We start from the raw sequence: 14,946 nt of genomic DNA, 5'->3' as shown, positions 1-14,946 counted from the left end.
AATTAAATTCTAATTGTAATTCCATTACCTAATCAAAACAGAACAATCACTGCCACTTCCCATTACGCGCGTACTAATTCTAATCCCCGGTGTACTTTCTGATATAAGTTTGTATCTTCCATCAAACTATCATTGTTTGATTTTCAACCTTGTTAACTACATGTCAAAGTTGATTGTATTGTTGGTATTGTTTGAAATACATTGACTTAGTTTGCTGCTGAGGGTATATGCTCGTTTGTATTCTATGCAGGCAAGCCGGCGCGCGCAGGTTAATACTAAACAATATATGATCTATATACGCGCCGTACACGAGTCTGTGCCGCCTATTGAATAGTAAAGTGATGGCAAAGACTAAAGTATATACAACGAAGATGAAGCTTCTTGCCTACATGTGCGGCTCGGCTGAAAAGCTCAATTAAAAACAAACGCCTACAAAAGGACAGTCTTGACAGTTTGTTTTGGATGTGCCCCTTCATGACAGGTATGTTTTTGCAAATCTTATTTTCCTCTGCTGTTATTTTAAATATATATGTAGTATACTTCCTTTTCTTAGCATTAGAAAAAAACTACAGGATCTGGACGTGACTCTTTATTAAAAAAAGACACTTAAAAAATAAGACAGCAAATATAAAAATTATATTAAAAATTAAATTATATTTGCTGTCTTATTTCTCAAAAATGTTGTTGAACATACAGCACATATATTATGTTCATTTACATTCTTTACTAGTTTTTAGGGTTCCGTATCCAACGGGACCCTATTACTAAGACTCCACTGTCCATCTATCTGTCTGTCCGTCTCTCTGTCACCAGGCTGTATCTCATGAACCGTGACAGTTGAAATTTTCACAGATGTATTTCTGTTGCCGCTATAGCAACAAATACGCAGCATTTATAATATTATTAATTATAATTCTAAATGTCATATATGTATATATAGTTAGTTCCTACTTGTATTAATACTACTGTAATTTAAGCTTGTACCTACTACTGTTTTTTTTGTATACTTACTGCGACAATAAATGACTTTTTTTTTAATACTAAAAAAGTACGGAACCCTCGGTGGGCGAGTCCTACTCGCACTTGTACGGTTTTTTTAAAGCGTTTTGCAATAAAAAGACGTCAAAATCGTGTAGTCATTTGTAATGCTAAAACGAGGTGAAGCGAAAGGAACTAAATTACAAGAAACGAGCTGAAAATAAAAATGTATAAAAGTATATACGAATACGAATAATTCGCCAGTTGTATGCTTCTAAAACTATTTTTTAGGAGTGCAATCTACCTATCCTACCTATCTATCTACTTATCTATAATCGAAACCATTGACCTCTAAGGTGTAATTTTTTAGCCCAATAATAAAAAAATATATAAATACAACTTATCTATAATCGAAACCATTGGACCTCTAAGGTGTAATTTTTTAGCCCAATAATAAAAAAAATATATAAATACAACTTATCTATAATCGAAACCATTGACCTCTAAGGTGTAATTTTTTAGCCCAATAATAAAAAATATATAAATACAACTTATCTATAATCGAAACCAATGACCATTAAGGTGTTATTTTTTAGCCCAACAATAAAAAAAATATATAAATACAACAATGCACAAACTAAGCATTTATTAAAAAAATTAAAAAATCACAAAATGATTTTAACTAAATACAATACAAATAAACTAAATCTAAATGTGGCACTGAAGATGCTCTTAATTATGAATCAACAAGCTTTTGAGAGAAATTAACGAATCACCGACATTCCTAAAATATTTACAACTGTATTCAATTCACAAACGGCCGGGTTCATTCATCGACCCGCTGATGTCATTTACAACTTTTGACTTATTCAAATTGACCGTTACCAGTTTTATCTATTTCTACTTTACAATAAAAGCGAGACATTGTAAAACATCTATTTGGTTGATAAAAATGTCTTAGATTGATTGGAGTGCAGCACACTGGTTTGACATGTCGTAGAATATTTTACATGAATCAGAAAAATACGCTGGTGTCATTTATATGTGTGCAGCGATTTGTCAAAATCTCTAATGTATTTTTTGTTAATCATTGTTTCTATCTTATAGTCTAAACTTGGACTAACGTGTTTCAATCTAGCTGATTGTTTTTTTTTTTAATATTAATGTTATAAAGTTGGTTCTATTTTTACAAATAGTTAAGACAAGTATTGTGATCAAGCAATAATCAAATCAAATCAAACGGTTATCAAGCAAATAAATCAAGGACTAGAGAGTAAGATATCATCATCATCATTCAAATATAGATGAGCCTTCCTTCAAAAATCTCCTCAAAAATTGACGTGCGCTAAATAACCAAAGGTTTTCCGCAAGCATCATATCAATTTAGTTTGCTGAGGGCTTTCTAATATTGTTTAAACTTTTCTAACCCTTTGGTTGTAAGTTCTTCTGTCATTCTAGTCTTTGCCAATAAATTCTAAACTTATTCAAATGTCGCATGGCAGTGATAGCATCTTTATGTACGGGATTTCCGGCGTCTGTCATCCCTGTCTACATATATGTGGAATTTAGATTCTTTTTGCCTCAGTTATGACTTATTACGAATACATAATGGTGCTAAGTGGAATCTTAGCATTGGTTTAGTTGTGTTTTTTACATGCTAGTACTAATTCGGCATTCATAACTACAAATGTCATACAAGATTTGATATTTTAAATTACATTATTTTCTGATTTTCTATGCATCCCGTTCTTGCACGTTTAGTTTTGCGTTAAGCGGATGCATGTAAAGTTGTAAACCAGGATGTACGTTTACAATATTACGGTAATTGCATAATATTGTAACGTTACCGCGATAGTTACTTATGAATTAAAACTATGAAAACGGATAATATCGCGTATATTGAATCTATACTACATCCCGACGTTCGCGATATAATCACTTTTCATAGTTTTATTTTACGATAAATGCATTTAAGGAAGATTTTAATTATTAAAACATCAATAATTTACCTTATCTCATTGTAAACGGATAATTAATCAACGCATCGATTTGTTTGGCATTATTGTAATGTCAGGATTTAATTAATGGCTATAGTTTGATTTAATTCAATGGTATAATTTATAAATGTGCAACAAAATATCACGGAATATATTTTTTGGTACGTATTTTTTGTAGGTACAGGCGGTACAGCAGTTCTCTTGGTAACAAAACATTTACGTCACGTTTTATTCTTTTTAGGCTTCCGTACCCAAAGGGTACAAACGGGACCCTATTACTAAGACTCCGCTGTCCGTCTGTCCGTCCGTCTGTCTGTCTGTCACCAGGCTGTATCTCATGATCCGTGATAGCTAGACAGTTGAAATTTTCATAGATGATGTATTTCTGTTGCCGCCATAACAACAAATACTAAAAAGTACGGAACCCTCGGTGCGCGAGTACGACTCGCACTTGGCCGGTTTTATTTTATTTTAGTATTAAATATAGTATGTACGTATATAAACTATATGGACTTCTCGGGATGCATACTCGTGAACTATGTATTTTGTAAGTATAATGCTTTTGTACCTAAGTAGGACCAATTTTTTTTTAAAGAACTACCGCGAAACTTACTTTATGGTCGGAGGGTTAGTAAAGTAATCTTAGGATTAGTAAAGTATATCAGTTCACTTATAGATTGGACCCTATCAAAAATTGTGCTTCCCGTGAGCAAATAGAAAAAGAACATGTTAGTAGGTAAATCTGGACTAAATGAAATTTTGTATCTCGCTGTAAATCTCTCAGAATTCTGTGGACTGATTTATTTCCACAAACTACGAAAAATTTAAGAATTTTCATTAATAAATTACAATTTCAGAAATAAGGTATTGAACAAACATTTGTGAAATCTTTGAAACTCGTTGTAACTGAAAATAGGAGCGCTAACTATAACTTGTAATAAAATTGTATAACTGACTTATTTCACAAAACCCAACATAAGTTATAAACCCGACCCTTTTTTCATGTACTATTTATAATTAAAACTTTCCAAGAAGCGAGAATAAGAGATTCAATCGTCTGTTTAGTATGACGCGCGGGCGGCGAGCGCCGATTTACAAGTATAGTGTGTTTCCTGCGCATTTGATTTGGATCGGCGGCGCGATCTATTCTACGAAACGTGCCGAGGCGTCTTAGTTAAAACAATGAGAGGCCATAGAGTAGTAAGTGGAGTTTGGGACAGAGGGTAAACAAGAAACATATTGACTTTTAACATATTTGTAAAACATACCACATAGTAGGCATACAGCGTGTATTTTTAATACAACCACAAATTGAAAGGCGTAAGTTTTAGTACTATTTATGGAACAATGTAAAAATAAAATTTCAATTCAGTCTGCAATAACAGAAGGCCATACATTTTTGAAAATTTTACGTGTGACACCTCAGAATAATTACTAAAGCATAGAAGTCGGGCAAAAATGCTTCGAAAATATGTATACCCGTACTTTACTTCCTTACGAATTAGATAATGTGCCGAAAAGAGATGCATATATGCTTGTTAATTCTCATTTACGTACGGTGTCATAAGTTTGATAATTTGCTAGGGATGTAACTGTGTCGACTTTTTATATCGATAAATTATGCATAAGTTTATGTGCCGTGTAAAAGAATAATCACGAAATTGGCAAATTGATAATAGTCTGGCTAATGAAAGTTGAACCTGAAAAAACGCGGCAATTTCAAGAAATCTGTAGCAGGCGGCTCGTTGAAATGAAATGAAATGCGTGGAATACAAGGATTGCATAACTTTTATACTTTTTATAATTTCCATATTCTAAAAATCATTAAAAAGTATAAAAATTATGCAATCCTTGGAATCAAAGAGCCGCCTGATATGAGGATTAATGCATGTACCTAATATAGCTTTTATCTCATTTGCAGTCTACCACTCAGAACCGTCTCCACACAGATACCTCTCGTTTTTTTTTATCATTAGAAAGAAGGCGAGCGATCTTAACGTGTCGTTTCATCGAAAAACACTTTGAAAATAAGTCACAACAAATATAATATACGACCATTTACATACTTTTGCTTTTATAAGTAAAATATTGCTATATTTATAAAAAAACTTGTTAATAAAAAGACACTTGGAAATGGTTTACCGTTTTTTCTAATGCTAAAAGACTATGTATAGTTTCTAGTCATGTACAGTCAGCTGCAGAGAAAAGGCACCCCCCCTGCATACAAAGTTCTGTAAATTAGTATGGACGTGGGGTACCTTTTCTCTGCAGCTGACTGTACCAAATAGGAAATGAAAAAAAAAAAAACGTTCGTGTAATATATTTTCTTTATTTAATAATAGGGAATATTACGCGAAACTCGGCGTAGGTGGCGCCACTATCACAATCTGAGGGTGTATCGCGAAACAAGAAAATCGAACTTTCGTTATCTAACATCTCTGTCACTCTTGCGTATTCGAGCGATAAAGAGGCAGCTAGATAACGAAATTTCGGATTCGAGTTTTCCGGTAGGTCCCCTGAAAACTTGTCAAAAACCTGTTAAAGGTACAGTATGAATAAGTTACTCTACGGTGCACTAAAAAAGCTAGTGCTGCACTCTGGTGGCAGAACATTGCAGTAATATCCCCTATTCCTCGTCCTTTGGAAATCTGAAATAAAAAGTTGAGTTTTGTGACCAACAATATTAATAAAAGGAACATTCATCAATGATCATTAATGTCTTTTTTATTAGGGTTCCGTACCCAAAGGGTAGAAACGGGACCCTATTACTAATACTTCGCTGTCCGTCTGTCTGTCACCAAGCTGTATCTCATGAACCGTGATAGCTAGACAGTTGAAATTTTCACAGATGATGTATTTCTGTTGCCGCTATAACAACAAATACTAAAAAGTACGGTCCCCTTGGTGCGCGCGTCCGACCCGCACTTGACCGGTTTTTAGTATTAAACTATAGTCTGGCAAACACAATCTGTCAGTAAGTAAGAACAAAGTAAACTATAGGTACAGTCGAAGGCAAAAATATCGATACAGACAAATGGCTTAAAAATATGTGAACACGGATTTTATTGTCTGAGCGTACACATATTTTTGAGACTTTGGGAATGTATATATATTTATGCCCTTGACTGTACTCATCAATTAAAATGAGACAGTCCTGGGCCAAACTATAAGAAAGCTGTAAATGTCGATAGGTTATTGATCTGAGGTCGATACATCACTATGCCAAAAATATAACCTTTCGTACTTAGCAGAAAAGTTCGAAAATATATGCAAAAATCTATATAGACTTGAATGCAAGTAATAATTACATAAACAACATATCGATTTCTATGTTTAGGGTCAGGTCCTATAAATTAATTTCTTCAAAATTGAACAAAACTCACCGATTAAAGGTTATCGGTTCGTGCGTATTTTCTTTTCTTCCTGTATGCGATTTACAGCCCTCGATCACACAAGACATTATCACAAAGGGAACTTCAAACCATTACAAATAAAAACTCAGCACGTTTTCCAACAATCTTTCAGGAATATCAACAATATAATTAAAATAAACTAAGATGACCGCTGAAATTCCCGAAATATTTCAACTAAAATAATACGACTATGTCAAGTTGTTACAGTTGACACCTACCTGTGAAATAACGAACATATATTTTATTTGGCTGGATTATATTATAGAACCACATAGGACCATTTGACATTTCCCTCAGTTCATCTTATGACAATACTGAAAAAAACGAAAGAACTTGCGGATTGTTGTCTCGCTCACTCATAGAAAAAAAGTAATAGCGTGTTGTGAATACGATATCTTTTACCAAGCTTTTATTTTTGCCCGGCTTCTTTGCTTTAGTAGGTAATTATTCTGAGTGTGACACCATCACTTGTGACAGTTGTGGCCTCGCATCAGTAATTGTGACGTTTTGAATGAAACAAAGTACCTACCTAGTGATATATTACGTGCTATATTATTTTATATGAGGAAATAAAAGAAATCTTTTAATAATACATATGAAAGTTAATTCATTTGGACCTATACTACCACTAGAATACGTGGTCGAATCAACAATACACGCTGTATATTTACAAGTAAGTTGTTGAGCTTTAATTTATTTAAGTTAGGTATTTATATTAGTCATCATTGTCCGTAATCTGGCTTCAAGTGACTAGTGACTACCAGCTCCATATATTATTATTAGTTAGGTACTTTACCTATTAAGTAAGTACCGTAATCATTTGCCTTAGTAGACCTTATTTGCCTCCCAGATGCTCTCCTCATCTACCTATAAAACTTCCACTACCACAGAAACCTAGAAAACAATATGATCTATAATTGTATTATGGATCATCTGTACACGGAGCGTGGGCGCCATTGGGGCGTGACGACGCATGCGTATCGATCCTAATCAATATATATCAAGGAATTAGTAACCAACCGACGTAGTGACCAAGTGACGTAAGTGTGTTCTTTATGACAGTTTGATAAGATCATTTGGTTGTGAGTTGTAGTGGTATAATGAATGTATGTGGGGTGACATTTGCAAAGCGTGATGCGGGAACGCAGGTTGACGTGTTTTTATTAGGAGACAATGTGTTATTGAGACATATTGACGCTATACGTTTTTATAGTCTAGACGTATTAAACGGACTCTATTCAGAATGTTTTAATGCCATGTCAATTGCCGAAATAGTGCCATTTAAGTGAACGCATTCCTTCAAGGAGCAAATTGCAACAAATATAAGTCACTGTCTACCAAAGGTCAAAAAATACCGGACAAGTGCGAGTCGTACTCGCCCACCGAGGGTACTTTTTAGTATTTGTTGTTCTAACAGCAACAGGATTACATCATCTGTGAAAATTTCAACTGTCTAGGTATCACGGTTCATGATGAGATACAGCGTGGTGACAGACAGACGGAACCATAAAAAATGGTGTTGTTAAGTTTGTTCAGCTTAGTCCTGATTTTCTCCCTGGCAGTAAATAGGTATCATAATTTTACAAAACTTCACCGCCTAGTAATCTTAACAACACTACTCAAACTGAATCATTTCTCAGCCCCAAGTGTTAATACGCACTAAAATTAATGAAGCCGTCTTGACGTCTCAACTCGAAGAGGCAACATATATGAGAACGTGTCCGTACCTTCAACCTATTTACATGCGAACAAATTCATCCAAACGTTTTCTCTATTCGCTAAGGTAATACATCACTGTGATATGTTTTCAAACAACCTGTATAACTCAAATACAAATCATCCAACTTCTAATTCTATGCATTACATGACTGAGTTGAAATTAACATGTAGCTTCGTCAAAATTAGTCTAGCTTAGCTACGTTTAAATTTGTGATCTATTTCGTAATACTTAAGGTAGGATTTGTAGTGTGGTTGGTAGTGAACGTTGAGTGACGTTAGGAAATCAAGTGGTGCGCGTAAAAATATTGCCGGCAACATTGCAGGCGCATCTCACTCATTAGCACGCGGCTATCGATCTTGCGATGCTGATGGGAACTGTCTGTGCGTCCTATTAGATGTACAGTATTAGTAGATAAGAGAAGGCATATATTTTTATTCATAACAACAAACTGATTTGTGACCCACAATATACGATTACGATTGTTGCGCCGAAGAATAGCAGCTTAGACAAGTACCTAATATTTAGAATAGTTTTATATACATTTTTATGCTACTTCCACCCCATATTATTCACAGATGTTGTTCACAATTTTGCCTACCTTTTTTTTAAGTTAACAATGCCGTTAGTCGAATTACACTAGAAATGGATTCGAATTATAAATGTATTCTTTAGCAACCTTTATAAATCATGTCAGCTAGCAATACCCTCCTGTTTGTCCTCTCGGGCGGTAAAGCAATACCTATTTTTAAATTGCGCGCCGCGCAAGTTTTCAATATAACAAATATGGTGGCTGCCGCATGCGCGGTTGTCGAAGAGCGTCCATTTCGAGACATCTTGCCGCACGAGGTAATTTTATACAAAAAATGTTTTGACGTAACTCGCCCTTGCACACGAAACCAGCACTGCAAGCCGTAGCCTGCTTTAAAGTGACGTTCGGATTGCACCAGCAGCATCTGCATTACTGTTGTAGCATTACTGCAGTGGCGTTGACGTGGGAGCTATTACTGTAAATTTCCCTTATAACTAAAATGAGTTCACGTTACCGAATTACGATTACTTTCAATTCGTGACTCAATTTATGAAGGAAATATAAAGGGATTGCTCTCGCGTCAACGCCGAAGCAGTAAGTGCTGCTGCAATCGTCATTCGAATGTCACCTTTACATTGTATTACCGCATATTATTATGTCGTGCATCACCGCATCTACGCATGCGTTCTTCTTCATAACGAATAATTTTATTCTAGAGCATTACTCATTTAGTTAGGCTGCTCCGGCCCACGGACCATATCTCACGCGTAATGAACTCTCGAACATTTTGTGACTTCCGACCTTGTCTAACGAATAACAACTTAAACTTTGTTGATAATGTTTCAAAAACTAACAGATTCAAAATTCAGCGTAATCTGTTAGGTATCCGATATTTTGTGGTTAGTTTTAAAGGTTTTATAGGTACCTACTATTGCGAACCTAGATAACACTTGTGTGTACCTGGATAGAAAAAGATCATAAACTGGAGCTTTTGTCTACACTTTATTTAAGGTTTTTTTAGTAAAATCAAGATGTCGGTATTGTCATTCATTTTAGTATGGAAATTGACAATAACACCAACGGCGTTCAGGCCGCTGCAGTAATGCCGGGACAGAACACTGCTGCTGCTGCTGAACTGAATGCTTGACATGTAATATTAAAAAAAAATGAATAAATGTCTATGTCTATGTCAGTAGTGCAACTGCGGTCTGAAATACGTTAAAATCACCATGCTACGTGCAGTCGGTATCGTCATTAATTTTAGTATGGAAATTGACAATAACACCGACGGCGTTCAGGCCGCTGCAGTACTGCCGATGCCGGGACAGTAATGCAGCTGCGGTCGCAAATGGAACGTGACCTTAATGCCTATTCAGGAATGCATAATATAATAATGCATATTCGTGACGTATTCGTCATATAATATGACCATGTCATACATTTCGTTATTATTATTTTATTTCCAAATATGCAAGTTTACAGTTCTAAACCAAAGCACTTACATACTACAATAGTTATACAGGGTGGCTAAAAAATAAGTGCATTCCCGTTGCCAGGGTGGTTTTGGGATTATACTGAGCAACTTTTAATATGGGACCAAGCACGAAATCGCGAAAAAAAAATTTACCCTCCCATAGAAAATGGACCAGCCAAAACGCATACATTTTGCCATTTTGGCAAAAAAAGCCAATTTTTTTTTCGCGATTTCGCCTCCCTGGCAACGGAAATGCACTTATTTTTTAAGCACCCTGTCAAATTTTGGATTATGATAACTTACTGAATCGTAGCTATTGTTAATGATTTCCTTAAGTTACTGAAAAATATTCAAATGTTCTTTATACTATTATTTAATTAGCACCTCTCTTGTGTTTTCTAATATACAATCTATAATTTAAAGACTGTTTAATAAATTATACTAGAAAGTGGTCAAACGTTATTTGTCACAGACATTTCTCATATATTAACAACTAAACTATAATAAAACGCCCACGTTTGCGTTAAATTGGTCAAAAACTGCGCCTTTAAATTCAAATAAATGAGGTTATAAAGTCTGAATCATTTTGACAGGTCTATAAAATGTTAAAATTACTTTTTATATTATATTACCCAAAATTTGCAGAATTAACAAATCTGAGAGAATCAGAGAGATCAAAGCTAATAAAAGTTAGTTCAGTATGACGTATGTTTTCGTAATTCACTGTATTGATAGAATTAAGTTAATTCAGGATCAATCAATGGTTAATTCAATTACCTATTGATTGATCCTGAGCTGCCCTGGGAGAAAGTAACGATGAGACCAAATATTACAACAACTCCGATTCAGTAGGTACATCTGTCTGGTTGTTGATGATGATTAATAAGATGTTATCTGTACCTATTCTCATGGAAATTTTAAATACAATACAATAACACAATAACAATAAGAATACAACACAACACAATAATACAATAGTTGTAAATGTTAGAATTATTAAACTGTCTTAAAGTTTAATAATTCTAACACCCACGTCCAATCCAAACGCCCCAACAAATGCATTCGCCACACTAGTAAAATTAGATCATCGAATCAAATTGATACAGTCATCGATTATAGAATCGATTGATAATATTTACGTTCCCAAGATGAGGCGAGGTCACGAGGATCACGATTGTTTCTGAGGATAGGAAGTAGCCTCGCAGGTGCATTTTTAATTATTAAAAAAAATACGCAAGAAATGAATAACACATTACTGTCAAACTGGTAATTCAAATGTGCACAGAACTAATCATTTAGTTACGGACAAATTAGGAAAGTGGCGGATTGGATTGGTGACAATATGTGCATTACGTGCATTCCGCCCGTATCACACGGACCACCTCAAAGTAAAAATAAAATAATCAAGGAAGAAAGAACGACCAATCACCAGCAGGCTTATTATTAAATTATATCAACTACTGTCCGTTTTGATAGTTATTATGAAACTGAAATCCGAATGAAATTGTTTAAAAGCAAAAGGACTATGCATACGATATGCAGCATTATATTATGTTTATATTTCTTTTTTTTTTTATGAAATAGGAGGCAAACGAGCAGACGGATCACCTGATGGTAAGCGATTACCGCCCATGGACACCCGCAACCACCACCACCAGAGGGGTTGTAAGTGTTGTAAGTGTTGACTAAATCATAACGATTACCATTTTAAAGAATTGAATACCTGATTAATTGATCGTGATAAACATTAATCGTGTGATTTATTTTAATTAAGTCATTCTATAACTTCATGGTAAACGTAACACATAATTCTGTAGACCATTTAAGGAAGTGTAAGATGTAGATCATTAAGTTCAACACGATTCTTGGTACATTACGTCACTATCGCTTTATATGTCGGTAGGTAACTTATATGGACAGTATAGTACCTATGCGTGCATTTTCACATTTAGTCATTAAAATAAAAAAGAACAGGAAAGAAAATGTCAAAAATGTTTTAAGATGGTCATAAAAAACAAATTCCCCCATGGGACTAACCACAAAATCGCGAAAATAAATCGAATGTACATACACCCCTGACGGCCAGAAGTAGACGAAACGTATCTATGAGCCCAATAGTATATTTTTTTCAAGATTTTCATATTGGACCTATGGGAAACCTTGTTGACGCTTGGTATCACAAATCCAAAATTATCCAGTATACGTCAAAAACAGGGTCCGCGATATTGGCTATTCGATGCACTTTTCGCACGAGCTCCGAAGTTGCAAGGGAGCCCCGCATGCACCACACACAAAATTATGTTTTAAACAAATTCATAACATAGTTATATTAGTTATTCGTTTTATGTCAGTACATATAGCTACTTCTAGATAAAATTATTGCCTAACCTTAATTCATCTCACCGTTGGGCAATGGGCATAGACTCAAGTTTAACCTATATAATAACTGTACCACACCATCGCACCGCACCAAGGTCATTGTGCGACGAACCCATAAGTAAGAGCGAGAAAGAGATATCGCTTTCTCGCTCTTACTTATGGATGCGTCGCACAATGACCTTGGTGCGGTGCGACGGTGTGTTACGGCCTTAAAATACATTTTGTATATGGGGACGGAAAACAGTTGAAACAGAATCTGATAGTCAAAAACAACTCTATCTTCTAACACGTTTTTTAGTTGTTATTTTGATTTTATTTCAATTAATCAATTTTCAAATTTAAATGACTTATTCGGTCGGGATCCGACGGCCCACCACTTCAAGGTTGAGATGATTTATTTTATTGTTTCCTGATAACTTAAAAACAAAAATCCAATGACCTTAATTCAAATGTATCCGAAACCTTCAAACTTGAAAAATTAGTCCAATCAATAAGTTTAGATAAAACATTTAGTATGACACGCAATATTATAATTATAATGATACCAATCACGATTTCTAATAATTCAAGAACACTGTTGGATTGCAAGGTGGGTACCGTAAAATCATACTATGGTTCAAAATAAACTTGAATATCTTGATTTATGGTAATAAGGCAGTTCTTAGGTAAAATTTTTTCAAGAAATAGAGAGATAACTTACACAAAATTAAAAAGAACATTGGTTTTGATTTTTTCACGTACAAAATAATAATTTTATTTCGACGTAAGCAATAGGACATTGAGGAGACAGTAAAAGTTATAAAATGCAAAATATAGATATATACATCTTGGTTTTGATATATTATTTAATTAAATACGTATTAAAACTGTGGACTATTTGTAGTTTTAGACAATGGGTGGTTTTACGGTACTCACTTGTATGTAGTTATTAGCCCAATTGTTCATATTGATGCTATTTTTAGGTTTATTTAAAATAAAAACATTTACCGTAACCTTAATAAGTCAATCTAGGTGACACAGAACCCCAAAGGGGGTTCTGTGTCAAAGAAAGGGTTCTGTGTCAATAGTTTTCTTTGACACAGAACCCAAAGGGGGTTCTGTGTCAAAGAAAACTATTGTACAGCGGCCAAAGTATCCAAAGTTTAATATTCTAATTATAATTTGAGCCCTTATAACTGTGAATAGAGTGTCAAAAAGTAGGTAAGTATTCTTTCAAATAGAACGTCAACATCCACGCCCACTATTTCACGGACAAGAAAATATCATTAACCGAATAGATATCACGAGGTTATCTTCTCAAATATTAAAACCATGTAAAGAGCTAAGTTTTCATATGATCTTGATATCTTCTTCTTCTGAGCAGTCCGATATCATCGACAAAGAAATGTATAATCGGTATCCCAATATCACATTAAAATTAATTGAAAATGTTCATTCTAATGTTTTGAAAAATTATAAGTTTTGTGAATGAGCGTGCTCAGATACGCATCGGACAAATTATTAATTTCTGTAATATTATGGTTCCTATTAATATAAATAGTGAAATCGTGTCGAACGGGTTGTTCTCGAGACTTTATTGAATTATAACTTGCGCGATCTTATTCTTTATGTAGGGAATTAATATTCTTGATACTTAAGGTATTTCTAATAAGTATTTGAAATTTTTATGGCATTGCCAAAGAATAATAATAGTTGCAGTACGCAGTGGACTTGTCACATCTGCCTTATAACCAAAACTACCGCAACAGAACAGACGAATTATCAAGTTGATATGCGTAGCGTGAGCTGGTGATTTGATGCAAAGGTCAGTTTTGATTCAATATCCCACACCCAACCCTAACGTCCCTAACCCTTAACCCAAGTAATACAATTTTTGTCACAAGACTACCCATCTTGAATTTTGACAAGTTAACATTTTTGAACAGCTAATGAGATTATCTTAGTCCAAGGTATATTATATCTTGTATCAAGATATATCAGCTGAGACATATCTGATTCTTGTTTTAAAAAATTGTTTTTTTTTTCTGTGTAATGACAAAAAAAAGAAAATGATGAATAAAAATTCACAAAAAATAAATGCAATGAAAGCCGATTATATACTTTAAAGGGAATGGAAATGTATAAGGTATGGTTATCTCCTAGAACACGTTGGATATTCATTCCTTTTTAAGTACCTAGTCAGATTTTCGTGTGACCGATGCATGTATGTAATTCTTCTCTGTAAACTAAAGTATCAAGAAGTTTCATTTCCTCTACAGGGCAGAAGTAAGGAAGACTCTACGCTTTGGTAGTAAAAAATTGAAATATAATAAATCAATTTGGAGGTTATCCGGCCATCTGCGCCCGCGCCGTTTCACGACTGACGGGCAAAGTCGCGGTCGTGCATGAATGACGTAAGCGCCGTACCTTCGTCGACACAGTGAACTGACGAGTCTTGAACCTTACTGCAACAAGAT

Source organism: Cydia strobilella, chromosome 11, assembly GCF_947568885.1.
Source record: "Cydia strobilella chromosome 11, ilCydStro3.1, whole genome shotgun sequence".
In the NCBI taxonomy this organism is placed as follows: Eukaryota; Metazoa; Arthropoda; class Insecta; order Lepidoptera; family Tortricidae; genus Cydia; species Cydia strobilella.
The sequence above is the reverse complement of the archived record's forward strand: the minus strand, read 5'-3'. Positions refer to the sequence as shown.